Here is a 21,321-nt window from a genome sequence, read left to right as displayed (position 1 = left end):
AACATGTGGTAAGAACCTACACCATTTCATACTCCGCATTTCGTATTAGTCATGTAAGTCATGATCACATGGTAAATTAAGTTCGTAAATACTATCTGCGCATAGGTGGTTGAACATAATAAAAGTAATTTGTACAAAAACTGTACCAACCAACTGAGATGACATACTGGATGCGTGTTAATATGGTGGCATTTTATGGCCATTTGAACTATTTCAAAAATGTGGATATATGAAGAACAACATTACATATTACATTGTATATTACATTACATTGTATATTGATAATTTTGCCAATTTTCAGAAAGTTTGGCCATTTGTCAATCTCGCGAATTACTGTCAAACTATGCCAAAAATGTGTACAATTGGTTTATTCAAAACGTTCCTTAATTCGCGAAAACTGACAATTTTTCGTGCATTTTGATATTGTAAATTCCACCATATGTTCATGAAAGTTATGCACAGACGGAACAAAGTACATGTATATATCTGTAAAGCGCATTGAGAGGGCCTGTGGTCCTAAAATGCGCTATATAAGGACGAACTATTATTATTATTATTATTATCATCATCGGATTTCGATCTAATTAGGCTGTTGTAAAATTCCGTATCAGACATTTGACGTATTTCTGTTGTGAACACGTAAGTCTAAGATTTACAAAAGTCGTTGACCTCTTCGAAAAAAGTATAAAAGAAACCTTTCCCCAAAAAATAACTTTACTTATTCTGAGAGATTTATTATATTCTTGCCCATTATAAGATTCCTCAACAAAGTGTATGAGAGAGGCATAAAGCAATAATAACGTGCAGTTTCTCATCATGACATGGGCATCGCCATGTTCTTGATAATCTGACGAACTATGTGAAATCGTTTAAGGCCGGCTCACACTATGACGAATAGGGAGTACCACAAGCTACGTTGAGCTGCGAAATGCAATATTGAATATTGCCTTCAATTGTCGCCGCCCAGACAACGTCCGATTTTGGTCGCTATAGACTCCGTTCCCTGCCGCAACCATTCGTTCCTTGCAGTAGTCGGTGAAGGTCGTTCCCACCCATCAGCGAATCTTGGTTATCCCCTTTTGCCGTCGCTTTACTGCCAACATTTTTTTATTTTCACGTCCGTCACCTTTCGCGGGGTCTTTGCCGCTACTATGTGAGCCGGTCTTTAACAAGTATATGTACTCAAATTTATGGATGCTACTTTTCCAGGTGTGTGTGGGGATGAAGCATTTCATTAACCAGCTATTATCCTTTTTACTACAATCGCCAGAACACAAATGACATAAATAAGTTGGTGCTCTTCTGGGATGAAGGTTCTCATAAATGAATTAAATTTTTCAACTGCTATATCTTAGTATGTTTAAATGAATTAGTTACAATTGTTTCCTTGTTATATATTTTTCATCAAATATAATTTCCACCTTCTCAGCTATGACTTTTCCTCATTGAAAAGTAAAGGTTTTGTTATCGATTAAAAAAATCTTTCCAACGAAAGCTTGATGAATGGCTTATGTACACCTTCAACTGTTACGTCACATTTTCAAGAAAATGACTGCGCCCGTGTCATGCTAAAAGGCATTACATCATGCCAAAAATATCTTCATTTATATATACATATATCTCTTGTACATTTTTGTAAGGAATGTTGTGTATCAAAGGGCAGGAACACATCTCATTTTTCAGAATACCTTCACTTATTATTTGGGGTGAGATTTCCTTTAACTGTAGCCATGTTATCTATATCAATGTATGGGGATTTTCTGTGAAGGAAAAATATCAACTTTGCTTTGTAATGAATGCCCATACTTATGAAGAAATAAAATATTATGTCAAAGGGATTGAATACATTTGTTTAAACGTAGTCAGTTGTTAAATGTGTTTCCTTCCTCAAGTTTAAAAATGACCAAAACCTAATAGGCGTGTATTTGTACATGGAAAACCTCGTTATTTGTTTGTTTATATTTAGCTTCTTTTTTTTTCTTTTTTTTTAAAATACATATCATATACATTTATTGCAGCCTCAAGTCTTTGTCCACCTGAATGGCACTTCTTCAACCACAGTTGTTACCAGCTTATTACCATATTGAGAGTCTTTGCAGTAGCAAGTTCTGATTGCGAGAATAAATACATCCTAGACAGCATACAAGCCAGTTTGATGTCGGTCCACAGTGATGAAGAAATGAAATTCATTCATTTTTTTTTCCTTTCAGAGATAAGTATAAAGAACATTTTATGGTCAGTTAAAATCAGTTATTTTCCAAAAGTGTCGTGTTGCTAGTTCCACACGATACGTCTTTTGCTGAAACATGCAAGCGTCAGCGAGTTGCGCGGTCTGTCTCGTGCAAATTGAGTGTGATATCGTACAAAAATGGAATACAAAATAAACAGTATATTAGTACACACCATAGCATTTTTAGAGAGAAAGTTGTGACATGCACACACGCACTCGATCAAAGGTCAATTTATGGAGCTATAACTAGTTCCCTCCCAAAGAGATTGACCTTTGATCGCGTAGATGTGCGCATGTCTCTCAATACCCTATGGTACACGCTATATAAATATTGATTGGCAGGATGTGTAATATAACATTTTTGGACCGCCGAAGGGAGTTATATTTCCCAATGGGTTATATTTTTCTCGAGCCGTCCAGCTTTCCGCCTCAAATGTACGCGGGTAATGAAGGCATTGCAATGACAATGACAATTTATTCTTTATGTCACCCACATTGGGGTATTGGAGAAGTTTACAATCAGTTTGAATTTGTCAATTTAACACTGTACAACTGTAGGCCTACATTCCAAATCAAATTAATGTTAATCAATATAAATATCAAATATCAAATTATAATAATAATAATATTTAAAAACACGATAATAATAACTACAACGGTAATTAATTACAAAATTAATGGAAGCAATTAGAAAAGAAAGTTGCTGATACCAGTAAATTGTTATTTCAATAAATGAATTACGAAAATATTCTTGATATCAATTTAATAATTTGATATAAAACAAAAAAGAGAAACATAAAGATAAAGTCTTTTTCCAACTTCTGTATCTCGTTTTCTAAGGACAATAATAGGGTAGGTGTGGGGAATTGGAGACCCTTAAGAACATTTGCATAATTTACATAAACATAAACAATGTTACACATACAGAAAGTTTTGTATCCTCTTCAGTAACTTCTTCTCTTTATTTGGTAACAAAATTGTGGTCATGATGCAACTGATTAATAAGATAACAATGATTAATGACGTCATCACCAAAGGTCTCTCATTACATATGTGTAGGTAATAAGGGACAGTTACAAACCAAGACATTTTCAATACAGTTTGAATGAAAATAGGATCGTTATAATTAGTTCAAACACTTTTTCAAGAGATACATGCAGCCAATGAACTTACTGTAATTTTGAAACGATTTTAAAACGATTTTAAAACAATTTGACCCACAATATTTATGTACATTTTATTTTACAATGCCATTGATTTCATCAATTTGCTTTCTCTTCTTCTTCTGCCTCTTGTTCTTCCATTTTTCGTCTTCCTCTTCTTCTTCTTTATCATTATTATATTATTTTCTTTACTCTTTATTCTATTTTTCCTTTTCTTCTCAAATTCACTCTCCTTGTACGTCTCTAGAATCCGTTTTCGCCTCCTATAATACCTTTTAAATTCAGACCTACTATAATAATAATAATAATAAAGTAATTTTTATATAGCGCATAATAATAAATTCTCTATGCGCTTTACAACAATGTGTTACTCAGTTCGGGAGCCTATTCACATACAAGCTATGCTTTTTATTTAGGCTCCCCACTTTTTACATTGTTTTTTACCTTGCATGTCTTATCTATATTTCGAAAATGTGGAATAAATAAACTTCAATTATTAAACCAACCAGCATCGGGTCATTGACTTTCCTCGGCATACTCGACATTCACAACAAACGACCCCCATCTTGGACCTGGTGTCCCCCATTGCCTACACACATTTCTGATCAGACACCATTCATAATGTGCATTGCAACACCCATTCACAACACAAAATGGCTATAAGTTTTATGTGATGGTTGGCACACTTCATAAACTTCCTTTTAAAACTACCTTTTAAGAGCCAACCCTTAATATTTGCATACACCACAACATTCAGTGAAAATTGTGTTTTTATATCAGAGCAAAATTTTACAATCAAAATTGCTTATTTTGGTCAATTTTTCCCAATTTTCTCGGAGAAAGAACGCATTGTAGTCTTCGAAATGAATTGGATATATGCAGTAGTGTTGTTAAAGGCCACACATGGCGCTATAGCAATATTGGAGCCAACACGGAAAGACAGTGATGGTTTCAAGCTTGGTGGTCTCTAATTCCCAACGGTCTCCTATTCTACCTTATGCTCTTTTCTTTTATTTGCCTTTTCTCTTGAATATTTTATGGTAAAATTTCGTATTTTCGTTTTGATAAAATCCCATAGTATTCTTTTATTTTTTACTTCTTGCGAAAACTTACATTTTAATCTAATTATTTACTCCTTCATTTCCGTAGTGTAGTCATTATCACTACAAAGGCTATTATTACATTTCCAATAGTTCCTAACTCTGGCATATTGGGTAGATGGTTCGCTAGTAAAACTTAGTTTTACTCCGGAGTGATCCGAAGCAATCGATTGTAAAATATCACAATTTAAGACCGTCGTTTCTAAGTTTTTCAATATAATCCAATAGTCCAATCTACTTCGCATTACTGGATTATCTTTCCAATAAGTAAATTGTTTTTTCTCATTATGCTTACTTCGCCAGACATTGCGTAGCCATCGTATTATAGTACGATGACATCCAGATGTTACCACGGTGTCGGCGAAGACAGCCGAATTTAAGTAGCTCAAGCGTTTCCCATGTGTCATGGTAACGTGTACATATAAAAAGCCTGCCTTAGAGCCAGAGGCTTTTTCAAGTACCCCCAAAGTGCCCCTTCTTACATAAGAAAAGTGCCCCTTTAACTTCATAAGAAGTGCCCATTTTTACATAGCAAAAGGGCCTATTTTACCTTAAAAAGTCCCCCTATTACTTTTCTCCCAATGATAAGTGCCCCTTTTATTTTGACACGTGCCCCTTTTCCTTCGACAAGTCCCCATTTCCTTCGTAATATGTGTCCATTTTTAATTCTCATAAGTGTCCGTTTAATCTCCAGTGAGTTCCCCTTTTCAGGTACGAGAAGTGCCCCTTTTCACTTTTGATAAGTGTCCCTCGTCACCTCTGATAATTACCCTATTCAAATTTGAAAATTGGCCATTTAACTTTGACAAGTGTCCCTTTTCCTTTGTAGGAAGTGCCTCTTCCCCTTTTAATAACTACCCATTTTGAACTCCGATAAGCGCACCTTTTATTTTCACGTGTACCCCTTTTACAATCTAATACGTGCCCCCTTTTCCTTATGATAAGTGCCCCCATTACAAAAAAGAGCTTCTTCCCCACCTCATGAATGCCCCCTTTTCACCTATTAAAAGTGTCCCTTTTCTTTATCATAAGTACCCTCTTTTCATATCTGGTTAGTGCCTCTTTTCAGGTGCGATAAGTGCTCCTTAATACACCTCGGGTAATTTCCTTTTTAACAATGATACGTGCCCCTTTTCCTTTCTAATAGGGGCATTTATGAAAAGGGGATAGGTAACCCTTGTCATGAATGCCAATTTTCAGCTCTTATGAATGTCCCTATCAAAATCTGAAGGGTGCCCCTTTTCCGTCGACAAATGCCCATTCACCATTCTCATAAGTGCCTGTTTTAATCCCTGTTGAGTGCCTCTTTAATCAGGTATAAGAAGTGCCCCATTTTCACCTCTGATAATTACCCTTTGTACTTTAAAACGTGTTCCTTTTCTCTTATAATATGGTGTCTGATCCATTTCGATAAGTGTCCCCTTTTCTTCCCTTTTTAAACGTGCCCCTTATTTAAATTTACTATGAGACATTTCACCCAAAGCTCGTTCGCTGCGCTCACTCGCATTTATAGATGATATAGTTATGTTACTTATCAATGGTCTTTTCAGTCTTCCGTTATGTGAATATGAGTATAACCCCATCAGGATTGGGTTTAGGTCTCTTTATAAGATGTAATTTTCCCACTGCGACCTCACAAATCTTAAAAATGTTCCTCGCTCTCATATGAATATTCAGACCATCACACCCAACTGCAAAGTATGATGCTGAAACAATATCGTGTATGATGTATACAGAGAAACAAGTATTGGAAGTATCCCAGTTAATTTAATCACAATGTAGGGGTATATACCAATGTTTAACAAATTGTGTATACTTTCGCTTTGAGATTTCCCTTTGTATGTGCCCTTTTTTTTCTCCAGAAAGTGCTCTTTTTTGTTGGTCCCGTCCCCCACTATTGAAGTCGCTTCGGCGCCCTTGCTCTGAGCATCATTAATCTCTGATCAGCAATTGAATTTCCCACCGTCGGTCGAAAGTTTAATACCATCGGGAGGTCACGCCTTCGTGACCTAGTTCGAACGCATCGTACTCTCATTTTGACGTCGTGTAGCCATCGTGTGGTTTTCGTGTGGCCTGCGGGTAAACTACGTAATACAAATTCACATCTCCGTTTTTCATTCGTGTGTGATTCTGTTGCCATAGTGTGACCTTTTGTAGGCATCGTACTTCCTTCCGCTGTTGATTGGCTGTTCACCAAGTTCGGGGCCAACTTCGTGCGAAATTCAAAATTACATATTCGTGTGTCCATCTGGTGTCAACTTCGGGACAGTGTGACGCGGGCATTAAGGAGGTATATCCGTTCACACACAAAATGTCTTGCTCTCTAAATAAGGATTGCGTATCTGCAGCTTGCTCTGACCGGCGTATAGATCGCGACTTCGTATCTGTCCGAACATCGTATAACCGACGTTCACAAAGGGAAGATCTACTTTGAAGCTGTTTAAAGGTAAAGACCAGTATTGGAAACGCCCCAATTTCAAAAAATGAAATGGCAGCTCTCATTACCAATCATGTGAAAGAATATGTTTTGACTAATACATGATGATAAAAAATTTGCCGGGAAACCGCCTACTAATTGATATATTTGGTAATGTATTATATCTTTTTGACTGTGAGAGATATAGGGTAGTCCCATATACATCTTTCTGTGTATAGAGCTTGTAACTTTACGAAGAATGGGCCAAATTTGTTATCATTTTGATGATTCCAGAACCTTGCAGATGCTAGATGCTAGATGATCAACCTTTTCTGATCGATTCCACAACGTTTCTTTCACAATGCAATCGCATGACCATAACTGGTCTTTACCTTTAACTGAATTGAAACTAATCAGCTCTAGATACGATGAATTTTACCCCTGTGTGAAAAGGCTGTTTATGGTTACCTGTAGCAACAAAATAGTGGGCCAGACATAAATCAACACTATGATTAACCTATGCCCGATAGAAGGGTCGCTGTATATTGAAAACACTACCAGCCCCCGGTGGTTATGTGGCCCCTTGGACGCCGTATTGGATTTCGTGGTTTCCTGTACCACTGCTTAACGTTCTAATTTATCCTAATATATTCTATGACCCCGCAAACAATAGCATAGACACACAATTATGTCTCTCGGATGGATAATAAGTGACTTATGGCCATTTTTATGTTATGGCGGCCATTTTTTACGCTATCTTGGATTTTGGGGTTTTCTTGACCATTACTTACTTATCTGGACCATTTTTACTTGTCTGAATGGATTCCCTGACCCCCAAAACTATGGGATAGAAACCAAAAGTATGTCTCTATGATAGATAATGAGTAATTAATGGTAATGTTTAGGTATCGGCGCCCATCTTTGACGCCATCTTGAAAATAACAGCTTTCTGAACCTTCGAGTTGGGTATACTTTTAGAGTTTTAGTATGTTATTCCCGAGGTAGAATACCACTAGAAACCGTTGAAAAACCTTTGTTGCAGTTCTGTGGGGGGTCAAACCATATCTTGACCCGACTACATCTACCGTATACAATCGGCAGGTAATGATTGCTACAGCGAAAACGACTCAAATTGTCTGATCTCTTATAATGAGATCGATTACGATTATCTTTCTAAACATGAAGAATGTCTGAAGATTCGACGGATAGTTAACACAATGGCAATGCGAATTGTCGTACATACAAGCAGACCAATAATGGGCATGAGAATCTTTCAATCGATGTTCCACAGTTTGTTTGACCCTATCACGACTAGTATTATCGAAAATTTCCCATAAATTATACATCCCCATATTGTCCAGAGTCAGCTTGATTTTGGGTACGCGCTAATGCGCGCATGTTTGCTCGGATACGGTATGAAGCAAAAAATGCTCGATACACCCTTAAACGGTTACAAGAGTGCGCGTGCGCAGACATGTGCGCCACGGGTAGACAAGTTTGTTTACCCGTACATACACCAGTTTACGGTTACATCAGTGCGCATGCGCAGACATGGGCGCCATTTTAATACACCAGTTTACGGTTGTATCAGTGCGCATGCGCAGACAGTTGACCTCGGGTCATTGGCCCTGAAACAAAGCCAATGACCTTTGACCAGTGGTATTTATGCGTAAATTAAGATTGCGCCCATGCAAATGATGATGTGCCCGCACAACGCAGCGCGTAGGCAGTGATATCATCATAATTTGCATGGGCGCAATCTTAATTTACGCATAAATACATGACCTCTAGGTCATTGGCTTTGTTTAAAATGGCGCACACAACCGTAAACTGGTGTATTGGCTTTGAAAACAAAGCCAATGACCCAGAGGTCATGTATTTATGCGTAAAATAAGATTGCGCCCATGCAAATGATGATGTGCGCGCACAACGCAGCGCGTAGGCAGTGATGTCATCATAATTTGCATGGGCGCAATCTTAATTTACGCTTAAATACATGACCTCTAGGTCATTGGCTTTGTTTTCAAAGCCAATTAAAATGGCGCAATGTTTACGCGCAAATTAAAATGGCTGCCTTAACCGTAAAGGGGTGTATTGACCAGGTATAATCACTATCCCTATAACATCGAAAAATGAATCGGAGTGAACTATGCTCATAAAGATCTTGGCAATCCATATCACGTTACGAGCTGTAGACCAATACATACTTTGTATCTGTAAGAGCTATCCGAAACATTGCGTTAAAAAACGGGCGCGTGCAGTCATTATTCAAAGGTTTAAAAACGTATATAATATGAAAATAAATAAAATAATCCCCTCGTGTGCTACAGTCATTTAAAAAGCGCCTTCGTAAAAATGATGGGAGTTGTAACTTTTCCATGACCATTTGCTCATTTCAATAGGTGACGCACAAGGTCTATTAATTGAAATTGTTTTTTGTTTTCTTCTGTAAGACGGCTTTCCCTTTCTATAGTCTACCTGCTCGTGTAAGAATAGGCCTGAAAGGTTAACAGTGGTCTCTCTCTCTCTCTCTCTCTCTCTCACTGGGAACACCAGGGAGGAAACCAAAACTTCCCACCACTCTGGATTGGTCTGTACAGTAACGGTATTCACAACAAAACTTTGGCCTGGACCGATCGGACTCCCGTCGATTACACCTCTTTTGGAACCGGTGTACTGGAATTCTGGAAGCAAAATCAGGAAAGTGCGTGTTTCTTCTTCAAGCGCAAGGATTTTAGCGGTCATGACACGGCTGATGACTACTTGGGACGCTGGTACATCGGTGACTGTGGAGAAGCGGTTGCGGTATATATGTGCAAGGCGACCCTCAGTTATTAAGTAGATTCGAATCGAATCGATTTCCTTCTGCAACATACTATTAAATCAAATTACATTTCAGCAAAACAATATATACACAATACATGCACTTTTTAGATCACAAGAATGTCGGTAGCGGAGGTACTTATTAAGACAATATGAAGTATTATTTGTCCTCTAACTTTTCGATAAAATTCATCCAAATCTTTAATATATCGGTATTGCGTATTACCTTGTACAGTCATTAAACATCTGTCTGCCCAAAGAGAATGTTACACCCTTTTAACCTATTAGTCTGGACTCTAACTTCATTATTTCCCCATGTAAAATAACACCCTCAAAACAGTTTGGAAAGTCAATTTTAATTGATTATATCTCTCTTATAGCATGAACATCGCTGAAAAAAATTCAGTCATGGATTGTGCAATATACATCAAAATAAGGGGTAACGTCGAAAGTGAAGCGTTGCAAAATTACACTCTGGTAAGCTGGTATTGTTATGCAGTGCACTAGACAGCAGCTCTATACACTCTTCAAAGAAAGAACAATGCACAGCCGATCTTTTCAACTTCCAACTTTTGACCTTGCCCTTTATCTTGATGTACTGCACATTCCATGAATAGAAAGTCGTTACAAATATGGTAACACTTTAGAGGGGAATAAACACACTTTCTGATACTAAACATAGCGATGAATATGCTTTAACAAGGGATATATAATCAATTAAATTTAAGTTTCTCAACTTTTTTGAGGGGTTAAAGGTAATACAAAGTTTTGGTATGGGGTCATGAATTTGGTTTAAATGAACATATTGGAAGAATAATTATGCGATCCTATAATATTCAATGATTGTTGTCGCCGTTGAAATCGAGTCTAAAGTGATGAAATTGTAAATAATAAACTCTTTATGTTGTATAGCGCCCTCTCAAGACTGATATTACTTAAGCTTTAAAACAATGTTTCTTGACTACAATCGACCGATAGGCTATTTCCGTTTTGGAATTATATATCAGAACTGCATATTCTGAGATTTTCATGGTCGCAGCTATCATGGAATGACCTTTTGCGCTATTGAAATATTTGAAATTTACCGGGAGCACCGGTAAATTTCGATTATTCAATTTTTCTCGAAAGCTCAAGTGTTTAAGGGGCCAAATGTTCTAGTGCTTATAATACATCCACAGGGGCATCCAATTATATCCAAAAGGGATAGTTGAGTTCTGTTTTCAGACCGCAATTGCCTTCAAAGTGCATGGTTATTGCTCTTATTCTTATCTATGATATGTCTAGTGCCCTTTGAGGACCTAAAATTGCTATGAAGGTAATTTTAGATCCCAAAATGTGTGAAATGTAGCCAATACGATCATACCAATTCAGCTCCACTTACCAAAAAATACGGTGACCGTTAATTATTAATCAATTAATAATAACAATACAGGGGCCGGCTGGTTGGGTTTGAAATAACAAACACGAAAAAGCCCAAATAAAGCTAACAAAAAGCTTTCGTTTTTCAACGGCTTATTCAAATTATCGAATATTTGTGGTGGTACACAAATATTAGAAATCGTTATATTTATGGATATTTAAGCCGTCTCTGCACCTATTTTGATCAAACAAAGATGATTTTGTCATTTAAATTGTAAATTCTTTCAAATTTGACACTCATTTTTTCTTTATCTCACAATTTTTTTAATTTTGTACCAATTTTGTACATAAGCTTGGATATACTTGGCGGTATTATAATGCCGTTTGTTATATCTTTCTTTTGATTTAAAGGGGCACATTTATTCTGCGATTTATCTAATATAGATTTATATGTGTATTTGATTTCATAGTTGTCTTTTTATTTATTAGGAAAATTCATGTACATGGTACATGAATGTTGCATTGAAAAAAACATTAATATAATTCTTTTTAACATGAAAAATCGTGTGAAAGATACATGGACATATATAAGTTATTGAATAATGATATGCATTATTTTAAATTAATTTTAATGTTATAAGAAGAGGCCCAACGGTAATTCATATGATATCATTGATTTTGACGTTCTTGTTACAAACCTTATTAATATTCATAATTTTGTTTTAAATATTTATTGAGCATGTGTCATATAATAATCTACCTTCTCGAGTATTAAACAAATTTCGGCAAATAATTTATGTGTCAATCTTATATGATTAAATGAGTAAATCTAATGATTTCGAATTGTCATGTCACTATAATTCTTAGAAGAAAATGGTAACCTGTACTGAACTTTATCTTGTACAATTCATAAACATTGGTTTATGTTTCAAAAAAGAAGAAGAAAGAAAATTAGAGCGTTAGATTGATGCACTGTTCATACTATAAATTTAAAAACTATTTGCCAATTAATATTGTGTAGGGCTTGCCTTTTTATTCAGTACGATTCATTTCCATATTTCACATTTCACGTTACAAATTGTCAGTTTTGTTTACAATAAATCTAATGTAATAAGAATAATACATACTTGTCGGTATTTTCAATATAATACGTACATAAACAAACTACATCAATCTGGTTTGCTTGTCGTTAGTTGTATATCAAGGACAAAGGAACATCGGATATGAGGATATGATGTATAGCCCATTAAAAGCAAAGCTCGTTGGAAGGAGGCCTCAGAGGGTAGTACAATATTGTATTTGTATTTGTGACCAGTTCGAGAACGTCTTGATTTTGTTTGCTTGTACTAGTAGTGCTGGTGATTTTGGCAAACGTTATTCGCCGGGTTCTCAAAAAACATGAAGTCCTGTAAGAAAAAGAATAACATATGATATAGGATAATAAGTTTCAATTTGACATTTCTGCTGCATGACCTGGGTCGGGGCTATTTTTTGCCTAAATAATGGATCATCTAATGATCCCTGATTAAAACATATGTGCGAATCATGAATACACTTCTCCAAAATACTAGAAGACTTTAGGGGCAGAAAATCAAAGCGATTTTCAGATTACGGTCAAAGGAGAAATTCAATTTATACTTCTTGTTCTTGCTCTTGTTCTTCTTGTTCTTCTTCTTTGCTATCTAGGTCCAATTACACCTTTAACACCTTTAAATTAAAATTACCATACTCTGATTCTTCACATTTCATTTGCCTTCCAGCGTATTCTAAACATTTAAAAGTTCTCTAAGATTGTTTATTTATTTATTTATTTAAAATGGTTTATTTCATTAAAAAACATTCGCGGCCCGAGAGCCGAAGTGCAGTTTCTTTTACAAAGTATACAGCAGTGACAAAGTAAAATTACACGTAAAAAATTATGCATGGTAGCATTATGGTAGTAAAATTGGAATTCTTTTGTACATATGATACATAATTGTGCTTCAACGACCTTGGGAAATTGCTTGGTACATATACAGAAATTCGAATTGTATTACCACATTTGCAATAAAATTATATATTAAACTTATACAATATATGAATAGCAATACATTTTTGATATTCAAAATAATTAAATGTTTTGGTTGGAAAATGCATAGCCAGATGGGTAAGGTATGGTTATGGTGTTTTCTTCAATAACAGAAACAGAGACAACAACAGAACCCAAATCCAGGAATTATAAAGTCAAATAGATGCTCCAATGATTTAAACAGATTATACCAATTATACATTGTAGGTAAAATGCAGAACATTTTGTATTTGGGCCAATTTAGTAAAAGGTACATGTAGAATATTGCATAAAAATAAGATAAGTTTCGCATAGCGGGGTAAAAGGTTGCCATTGTAATATTCGATATAATGTGTATCATCTTGGGAATCGTTAAAAAGTCAAACAGGATTTTGTACAATTAAATCTGATTTAGTTTAAAAAAGTAAAATTCTATAACATTATTCAAAAAAGAGGCAACTCTCAATCAAGAATGTACTGGCAAGGAGTAGAGCTTTGGTGTTCACATCCATGTCTGCATGAATTATATTTGATTAAAAAATAAAATATGTAAGTCATGTCCCAGATTCAACAAGCATTTGGCTGTATGATTAACAATGCCATGATGTTCTGAGAGAAGAGAGTGTGAAATTATTCTTTTATCTAATCCACATTTCTGAATTGTTCCTCTTGCTACATCTCATCTGACTATCTACACATTTATGTGTGTCTGCGTGTGTGTGTGTGTGTGTGCGTGTGTGTGTGTGTGTGTCCTTGTCCGTTTCTTCCCCCATTTTTCTTTTTTCCTTGCTTTCAATTTTCCCCTTCTCTCCGTTTTGACCCCTTTCTCTCTCTCTCTCTCTCTCTCTCTCTCTCTCTCTTGTCTGTTTATGTATGTCCTCTCTTTTTTCTCGGCCCCTCCATTTCTTACCTGCTATCACTTTCATTCTCTCTCTCTCTTCCAGTCTTTTTCTCTTCATCTCCCTCTCTCCCCCTCTGTTTCTTAGCCTTATATTTGTTCCATCCAGTATATATTTACTTCCTACACACACTTTGTTTCTATAAATTTGTTTATGATTTCATTCAATATCAAAACAATACAAATAAATACATTTTTTTTTCACCATAATAACGTAATTTTGATAACTTAATACGTGTATAATTCATAAATATCGATCGAAAAATAAATAGAATGAACTCATTTATAATATGAAACAAATTATGATCCCCTCCCCAACTACTCAACCCGAAGCAAAATACACTAAACAACACAAAATCATAAGACCTTTATCTAAATCATTTCATGAAAAGAGGTAAGAATGATTATTCCAACTCCATTGGCATAGGCGTATGAATCACAATCGAATCAAATCACTTTTCATGTACTAGAACGTTTGAGGAGCAGCATTTGCTCAAAGACCACTTTGGTGATTTATAAAGGGGTGTGGAACCCGATCCCCGTTGGTAAATTGTTCACCTTTAAGATTTTGCTATGCAGAACCGGACCTCTCGCGTCTAACAAACATTCTTTATTAATCGTCCACAAGGGGGAAATTTACACCAACTGTTTCGTTTTTTTGTAATGTAAAGTCATGCAACCTTTTTTTATATTTTAGCTTGGTACATGGGCTAGGTGAAATCGGCTTGACTTGGGGGTCATCTTAGGAGCGCAATGTTGCTAGAGAGTTGACCACTCTTCCCCATATTCCAGCGTTCCAGTCTAACCAATTTGCAAGCTAGCAAAATGACGGACATAAACAAACTCAAATATTTTTGTGGTGACAATATGAATATGTCAGAATGATAAAGATGTGCAAACTGACCACCTTGCTATCCGAATTTCAGTTCACGTTTGGCCGAATTTTAGGCAATGATTGCCTGAATATGGATATTTTCGCAATTATCGGGGGTCCAGGCCCAAGTCCTCAACCCCGTCGCCTTTTTCCGCCTTCGTCTCCTTCTCATACGCCAATAGATACGACAATAAACATTGGTACGTGAGCCAATCCTTGATTATTGAAATAGTGAAATGTTTATGTCTTAATTTCGAAACTAAGCATATTCTTTTTAGACATAATAAATTCATGGGTTTCTTTTATGGCCGTGTCCAAAAAAGTACATATAATCCCTCGGCATTCTATGGAAAATCAAATAGATTTCCTTTTTACTGCCGTGACTATGATATTAGAAAAAGTACACGACATTTTCTGCCATCTATCCTTCAAACAATATGATTCCCATATTAACCTACCGTGTCAGAAAAAAAGTGCAGTCGCCTTTCTTTGTTCTGTGAAACAAGATGATGTGGAATGCAGAAGAAGAAACGAAATCAAAATTAATAAAAAGCACTCAATAATTATTTGTAATATATACCATGGCTGAAAAGTGCAGGTAGCATCGGGAAATTCGGAATTTGTCTTAGCTGCAAGTCGGTAACTGAATCTTTTTCTCCAGCGATAATCCCTTGGTTTAGGAGTAGGAAATATGTTGTAAAGGGTTGTACAGTTAGACATTTGCAATGTGTAGAAGATTATTAACAGATTTACCAGGGAGAAGAACAAAATGTTTAAAAACACGATGATGATGATGGAAAAACTTGTTAACATGCATAGTGATATGCGTCATATCTTTCTTCACCAATCTAAGTAGGCTGCACACAAGTATATGGCCCAACATGGTTGTTTACTATACCAATATTACATGCCCTGGAGGTGAGGCTGTATGCATATATCGTAAGAAGCCATCAGGCTCAGTAACAACCTCAACAAGAGCGAATCGATCTTCTAATGAACGCATGGAAATATACATCACACATTTCAAACAACGAAACCCCTAGATCATGGGTGTCGATCCCGGGGGGGATGGGGGATAACCCCCCCAAAAAAAAAAAAAAAAAAAAAAAAAAATCAGGTGGGGAGGGGGGGGTTGGCCTGTACAATCACCCCCCCCCCCCCAATAATTCAGCATAAACAAATTTAAAAAATAATGATGAGAGCCCGATGAGAGTAGTTGATGGTTGTTACTCGCAAGATGACCATCAATATACATATTTTGCTATCTCATTTTCATAATACATACATACATATACCAATAGAAAACGAAGCAAATGAGACAACCATATATGAGACAAGAATAAATTGAATTCTCGCTCATACGGCTTCATCAGGAATAATATTGATGAAATTATTCAATTTATTCAATCAACAGCATTATAGAAATGCAGTGCGCCAAATGCAAAGCCACAGCGTTAAAAAGCAACGAGTTAAATGTTAAGCGCGAAGCGCAAAAGTGTCAAAAAAAGAAGTAGAGAGACAGTGGAAGAGAGAGATAATGAGAGACAGAGAGGATAATAACCCAGGTAGCAAGCCCATGTGGGACTCACATGGGTCCCATATTCTCTGAAACATGGGCCCCTTATGGAAAACCATCTGGGGGCCTAAGGCATCTGCACCCAAGAAGCATATGGGACCAATTTGGGTAAACCCATATAAGACAGATGGGACCCAAATGGGACACATACCAAAATGGGCCCAAATGAGTAGGCCCAGCTTAATACCATCTGGTACCCATATTGGTTAACCCAGATATATCTCATGTGGGTTAACCCAGATTTTCCTATGTGGTACCCATATGGGCATATTCATATTCTACCCATCAACTACAATACTTGTATTTCTCAAAGTTTCACTTTCCTATAATATCAGCTAAAGAATTTAGAGGCTTAAAATGTTCGGGGAAACTAGATTCAAACAATGAGTCAACAACGGTACGAATCGTCGTCCTTTCTCTATATTTTGTTGAAACGCCAAAAATTCCGCATTCCGCGCGTGAGGGGGGAAATTGAATTCAGATAAGGATTATGAGTCGAAAACGGTACAACGAATCGCCTGCTTTCTCTAATAATTTAAGGAAACTTCAAAGCTTCCGCGCTTCGCGCTAAAGGGGAAACTGAATTCAGACAATCAGGGCTTATTAAGAGTAGGGTGATCACACTGTCTGTGCACACAGTCTGCCCCATGCACACACACACAACAGCAGTCAGTTGGTAGAAATAGCAATTTTCGTAAATTTATTTTTTTTTTAATTAAAAAATATTTTCAAATTTTTATTTCACATATATTTCAAGCATACCTTTAACTACAATTATGTGTAGTTTCATTGTTATAGGCATGTGGGAAATATGTTAAATTATTAATTAGAATATTGTCTTCTCAGCCATGTGTGACATGGCCCGCTGATCGCCCATTGACTGTTATTCTGCGTGGTGAAAATGCACCTCAATGTATAAAACTCCCCTACAAAAATGCAATATCCTCATAAGTTTCACTCATTGAATCAATTTGTTGTTTACACTCAAGGTAGCCACAACTGTACTGGGGTCACCAAACTTTTGTTTACTCTGAAATTCAGTCCCTGTGGAATGTTATGGCTTGTTGAATGGTTTCTCAGAAAATTGTCATAAATCTGACATCTTTTAAAAAAAAATATACTGTGATGTAGCTGAAAGTCTGCAAATTCTTATCACAAGATCGGTTTTTATGAATAATTTGTGAAACAAACGAGGAAATAGCTGTGACGGTGATCCAAGTAATTTCCATCGCAAAAATATTTGGAAGTTAAGGTTAATATTTAGAAGTTAAGGTAAATATGATCTATAAATATACGATTTTAAAAATGCAAAAAAATGAACAGTTTGACTGTCCTTATTTGCATAATGAGTGCGCGAATATATGATTAGCTGAAATGACCTAATTTGCATATTTGATGAATATTCATGATTTTTTTAATTTCAAATAAAATATATTTCCATACCTGTCTGATATACATAGATTTCACTGACGTATCATGTTCGGATTTGATTTGATTACATATGCGCATATTAACTAGGCGGACTGGGCTTACTTATTTTGTGGGCTTCTGTTTTCAAAACGGTAATAGACAAATCAATTTTCTTTTTTGTATCTTTTACCACAAAGATGATATTCTAGTGTCTGATAATTTAATTTATTATTTGTTTCCAAGAAAGTGATGAATTAAGTTGTGAACTTTGTCGAATTTTGCAATTTTTGCCAATTTGACCATTTCTGGCAGGTTTTTCGGTAATATTGCGATATCGAAAAATGTTATAATATCACAACGCATTGACCGATTTCAATTCTGTTTTTTGTTTTTTGAAGCTTTCATGAAGCTTGATCATTTGCAATCATCAAATAACATATGTTTTTTGTACTTATTTTTGGTGCGCTATACTTATTAAGAGTCGAAAACGGTACAACGGATCGTCTTCTTTCTCTAATAATTTAATGAAACGTCAAAACTTCCGCGCTTCGCGCGGGTGGGGGAAAATGCATTCAGACAAGGACTCAGAGTCGAGCACGGTTCGACGAATTGTCTACTTTCTCTAATAATTTAATGAAACGTCAAAACTTAGCGCGGGAGGGGGAAACTTTATTCAGACAAGGATTAACAGTCGAGAACGATACAATAAATTGTCTTCTTTTCTTAATAATTTAAGGAAACGTCTAAGCTTCGCGCGCTCTTTAAGTGATTCGCTTGCTCACTACCGCCCCTCCCTAAAATAAGATACTAGGTACGCGCCTGCATTAGAAAATGTAGCTATGATGCTGATTAAATTGGCGAAATAATTCGTATATTTATGTCGTCGAGGAAAATGACCATTTGCGCATACGCAAGTACTATACATAGTCCACAGTTAGATAGTCTTCTTTCTATAATAGTTAAATCAAACGTCTAAGCTTTTCGTGCTTCGCGCGGGAACGAGGAAACTTCATAGCTGCATTAAAATATGTAGCTATGATGCTGACTAAGTTGACGAAAAAGGAAAAACAATTTAGCCTTCGGCCCCGGGTTTATATTATAGGGTTTAATTTGTAGATATTGGGACATTTAATTTTGTCGATAATTGATGGCTAGTTTTGTCGTTAATCGTTGGCCTCTACACCCCCCCCCCCCCCCACTACCACTGAAAAAAGTCTAGCGACGCCCCTGGGTGGGCCTACACTGCAGTCAAAATTCAGGACTAACATTTAGCATGTTATTAATTTTATTACCACTCTTATATTCTCTGAAATGTTATCTTTATTGAGGGTGACTTGAAAAAGTTAATAACTTGGAAGGGAGGGGGTGCAACCTGCCACACGCTTTTACCTCTTGGTTGCTTTGATCCATTGCCGAAAATATTTTGGCACCTATCATCCCCTCCAACCACGGATACAAATCGACACCCCTGCCCTAGATCCTTGTTATTTGATGTACAAATAATTCATTTCAAGATTGATTCGTGTGATATTACACTCCAAAACATATTGGGCAAAAACTTGCCCAATTTTTACCCAACATGAGGGCGATTATGTGTCCAACCGACTGTTGGGTAAATTAAATATTTTGATGATTTAACCAGTGTGTTGAACAAAAAGAAAATACCCAACTTTTAACCAACAAAAATTTACCCAATTAGAAATTCACCCAATTCTCACCAATAGTGTGCGCTCATTATCGGCAATTTGATCAATTAAAAACTAACAAAAATCGCTAAGATTTAGGCCCAGGAAAACTGTTTTAAGCCAATTAGCGTCCGAGGTGTTGTATAAAACAAATAGTGAATGGTCTTTTATTCGTGCAATGAAACAAGATTTTGCATTCGGTGAAAGATGAGACGCTCCATTTAACTCGGCTGCGCCTCGTTGAATATAGCGTCTCTTATCTTTCACCTCGTGCAAAATATTGTACCATTGCATTCATGGCCATTCACTATTTGTATAATATTGCTCGAGCTATGACAATATTGGACGAGTCGAACACGAGTCTAATATTGTTATAGCGAGAGCACCATATTCTTGTATCACACGAAAAAAAAGCCATATAATATTGTTATTATCTATATAAGACTGACTAGCAAAATATCAAAACTTGACTAAATCAGTCTTTTTTAAAGCTGAAGTTCCCGGTTGATTGAGCTATACGAAAACAATATTGACCAGCAATCCGGGTACTTCGTTAAAGATATTAAATACATTGATTTATTGTACCAATTGGAAGCCTTAAATAGATCATAATTTAAACTATTACACACTTTTAGGCGAAAAAACGTGGGATAGTTTAGTTAAAAGAATCACACGTGACCGCGTTTGACCAATCATTCGAATAGGATCTATGAGTGAGTTATAAAAAAAAATATATGAACCGACACAATTTAGAGTTTCGCAAGTGATTTTAAATTTCAAAGAGACCGCAGGCTGATGTTGAAATACGCCCTATTTCGAATATCTAGATATATTGTAGTTGTACATTTTGTTTAGCCGAGAGAAACTTGCCCCCCCCCCTCATTGCGTGCGGAGTTCATGTACTACTCAAATAAAACGCATACGTTGAGGCTATTATAACGAATGTTCAATTAAAATTCATCCATAAAACCTTCCCTCTGGAGTAGCACCATCACTCTTCAATAGGCAGGCAAGGACTAATCCACGACGAGTTATCATCACTCAAGTAAACATTTAAACTCCCTTTCGAGATGGAATTTACGTTTAGAAAAGAAATTTTGATTATTTTATTTATGGGTTCTGGTAAGTGACTTTTGATTTTTTTTTTTAATGCAAAGGAAATACGTTTATCTGCTCATAGGCGCCATACATTCATTTTGGACTAGTTTGTTGTCAATTTTGTTTTCCTTTATTGTTGTTAGGGGATGTTTGTTTAATTAAATAAAAACAGAATAATAATATCTATAAATAACTGGAGAGTCAATAAAACAATTAATTATCAGGTAGTAAATCGATAAAGACCAAGTTCATGAAATAACCAAACTGTGTTGTTGTTCTTGTTGTTGTTGTAATTGCTGTTGTTGTTGTTGTTCATTTGATTTTTGTTTGATGTGTGAGGAAGATGTGGCTGTACAAATTTCTAACGTAATTTGGTAAATGTCAGCTAATTTCCTTTATGTCAAACCATCAAAAATTGGGATGACCGAAAAAGATCAAAAGAGAAAAGCAAGTGCAAAATACAATTAAAGTCTTACTTAACTTCACTGATATTTGGTATAGCTTGTATCATTACATTATATCGGGAGTAAACATTTTCAATAACGGAAAAACGCGTTTAAATATTTTCAGGAATTATATTGTCTGAAGGCTGTCAATATATCAAGCCTTTAATCTGTGGTGTCACAAGGAAATCGGGAAATG

This window comes from Strongylocentrotus purpuratus, unplaced genomic scaffold (genome assembly GCF_000002235.5).
Source record: "Strongylocentrotus purpuratus isolate Spur 01 unplaced genomic scaffold, Spur_5.0 spur5_scaffold_19, whole genome shotgun sequence".
Lineage (NCBI taxonomy): Eukaryota > Metazoa > Echinodermata > Echinoidea > Camarodonta > Strongylocentrotidae > Strongylocentrotus > Strongylocentrotus purpuratus.
Note: the sequence above shows the minus strand (reverse complement) of the source record.